Below are 2,500 nucleotides of genomic sequence, written 5' to 3'. Positions count from 1 at the left end.
GAAGCTATGCAGTGTTGGGCCTGGTTAGTACTTGGATGGGAGACCACCTGGGAATACCAGGTGCTGTAGGTAATTTTATACTGCCATAACATTCTTTTCTATTACATTTTACATTTAATTTTTTCAACTTATCAATGAATTTCCTTGAGTTAAGAAGTAATAGAGGTCTAAAGATAATACTTTTGAGCACCTACAGCCAATCCACACTGGACATGCCCATTCTCGTCTTATCTTGGTAGCTATGCAGTGTTGGGCCTCGTCAGTACTTGGATGGGAGACCACCTGGGAAAACCAGGTGCAGTACGTAATTTTATACTCCCATAACATTCTTTTCTATTACATTTTACATTTAATTTTTTCAACTTATCAATTAATTTACTTGAGTTAAGAAGTAATACAGGTCTAAAGTTAATGTTTTTGAGCACCTACAGCCAAACCACACTGGACATGCCCAATCTCGTCTGATCTTGGAAGCTATGCAGTGTTGGGACTGGTAAGTACTTGGATGGGTGACTACCTAGGAATCCAAGGTGCTGTAGGTAATTTTAAACTGCCATAACATTCTTTTCTATTACATTTTACATTTAATTTTTTCAACTTATCAATGAATTTACTTGTGTTAAGAAGTAAAAGCTGTCTAAATTTAATGCTTTTGAGCACCTACAGCCAAACCACAGTGGACATGCCCAATCTCGTCTGATCTTGGAAGCTATGCAGTGTTGGGCCTGGTAAGTACTTGGATGGGAGACCACCTGGGAATACCAGGAGCTGTAGGTAATTTTATACTGCCAGAACATTCTTTTCTATTACATTTTACATTTAATTTTTTCAATTTAACAATGAATTTACTTGAGTTAAGAAGTAATAGAGGTCTAAATTTAATGCTTTTGAGCACCTACAGCCAAACCACACTGGACATGCCCAATCTCGTCTGATCTTGGAAGCTATGCAGTGTTGCGCCTGGTTTGAACTTGGAAGGGAGACCACCTGGGAATACCAGGTGCTGTAGGTAATTTTAGACAGCCAAAACATTGATTTCTATTACATTTTACATTTCATTTTTCAACTTATCATTGAATTTACTTGAGTTAAGAAGTTAAAGAGGTCTAAAGTTAATGTTTTTGAGCACCTACAGCCAAACCACACTGGACATGCCCAATCTCGTCTGATCTTGGAAGCTATGCAGTGTTGGGCCTGGTTAGTACTTGGATGGGAGACCACCTGGGAATACCAGGAGCTGTAGGTAATTTTATACTGCCATAACATTCTTTTCTATTAAATTTTACATTTAATTTTTCAACTTATCATTGAATTTACTTGAGTTAAGAAGTAAAAGAGGTCTAAAGTTAATGTTTTAGAGCACCTACAGCCAAACCACACTGGACATGCCCAATCTCGTCTGATCTTGGAAGCTATGCAGTGTTGGGCCTGGTTAGTACTTGGATGTGAGACCACCTGGGAATACCAGGAGCTGTAGGTAATTTTATACTGCCATAACTTTCTTTTCTATTAAATTTTACATTTAATTTTTCAACTTATCATTGAATTTACTTGAGTTAAGAAGTATAAGAGGTCTAAAGTTAATGTTTTAGAGCACCTACAGCCAAACCACACTGGACATGCCCAATCTCGTCTGATCTTGGAAGCTATGCAGTGTTGGGCCTGGTTTGTACTTGGAAGGGAGACCACCTGGGAATACCAGGTGCTGTAGGTAATTTTAGACAGCCAAAACATTGTTTTCTATTACATTTTACATTTCATTTTTCAACTTATCATTGAATTTACTTGAGTTAAGAAGTAAAAGAGGTCTAAAGTTAATGTTTTTGAGCACCTACAGCCAAACCACACTGGACATGCCCAATCTCGTCTGATCTTGGAAGCTATGCAGTGTTGGGCCTGGTTAGTACTTGGATGGGAGACCACCTGGGAATACCAGGAGCTGTAGGTAATTTTATACTGCCATAACATTCTTTTCTATTAAATTTTACATTTAATTTTTCAACTTATCATTGAATTTACTTGAGTTAAGAAGTAAAAGAGGTCTAAAGTTAATGTTTTAGAGCACCTACAGCCAAACCACACTGGACATGCCCAATCTCGTCTGATCTTGGAAGCTATGCAGTGTTGGGCCTGGTTAGTACTTGGATGTGAGACCACCTGGGAATACCAGGAGCTGTAGGTAATTTTATACTGCCATAACTTTCTTTTCTATTAAATTTTACATTTAATTTTTCAACTTATCATTGAATTTACTTGAGTTAAGAAGTAAAAGAGGTCTAAAGTTAATGTTTTAGAGCACCTACAGCCAAACCACACTGGACATGCCCAATCTCGTCTGATCTTGGAAGCTATGCAGTGTTGGGCCTGGTTAGTACTTGGATGGGAGACCACCTGGGAATACCAGGTGCTGTAGGTAATTTTATACTGCCATAACATTCTTTTCTATTACATTTTACATTTAATTTTTTCAACTTATCAATGAATTTACTTGAGTTAAGAA

General features: G+C 37.6%; 2 non-coding genes and 8 pseudogenes across 2 annotated transcripts in view; all 10 read left to right on the top strand.

Annotated features, from left to right (window-relative positions):
- The window catches only part of LOC148452089 (5S ribosomal RNA), a 119-nt gene extending 47 nt beyond the window's left edge, over positions 1-72 (top strand). Inside the window, exon 1 of the ribosomal RNA XR_015875021.1 lies at positions 1-72. This exon is cut by the window's left edge and continues 47 nt beyond it. This is a non-coding gene — a ribosomal RNA (5S ribosomal RNA).
- Positions 73-423: 351 nt separating this feature from the next.
- Positions 424-542, top strand: LOC148452088 (5S ribosomal RNA; annotated as a pseudogene).
- Positions 543-658: 116 nt separating this feature from the next.
- On the top strand, positions 659-777 carry LOC148452087 (5S ribosomal RNA; annotated as a pseudogene).
- Positions 778-893: 116 nt separating this feature from the next.
- On the top strand, positions 894-1,012 carry LOC148452086 (5S ribosomal RNA; annotated as a pseudogene).
- A 115-nt stretch (positions 1,013-1,127) lies between these two features.
- Positions 1,128-1,246, top strand: LOC148452085 (5S ribosomal RNA; annotated as a pseudogene).
- A 115-nt stretch (positions 1,247-1,361) lies between these two features.
- On the top strand, positions 1,362-1,480 carry LOC148452084 (5S ribosomal RNA; annotated as a pseudogene).
- Positions 1,481-1,595: 115 nt separating this feature from the next.
- Positions 1,596-1,714, top strand: LOC148452083 (5S ribosomal RNA; annotated as a pseudogene).
- Positions 1,715-1,829: 115 nt separating this feature from the next.
- On the top strand, positions 1,830-1,948 carry LOC148452082 (5S ribosomal RNA; annotated as a pseudogene).
- Positions 1,949-2,063: 115 nt separating this feature from the next.
- On the top strand, positions 2,064-2,182 carry LOC148452081 (5S ribosomal RNA; annotated as a pseudogene).
- Positions 2,183-2,297: 115 nt separating this feature from the next.
- LOC148452080 (5S ribosomal RNA) lies at positions 2,298-2,416 on the top strand. The gene has a single exon (XR_015875020.1). It is a non-coding gene; the product is annotated as a 5S ribosomal RNA (ribosomal RNA).
- Positions 2,417-2,500: the final 84 nt, after the last annotated feature.

The sequence above is a fragment of the Taudactylus pleione genome, unplaced genomic scaffold (assembly GCF_031769625.1).
Source record: "Taudactylus pleione unplaced genomic scaffold, aTauple2 ptg001184l, whole genome shotgun sequence".
Classification (NCBI taxonomy): domain Eukaryota; kingdom Metazoa; phylum Chordata; class Amphibia; order Anura; family Myobatrachidae; genus Taudactylus; species Taudactylus pleione.
Note: the sequence above shows the minus strand (reverse complement) of the source record. Positions and strands in the feature narration are given on the sequence as shown.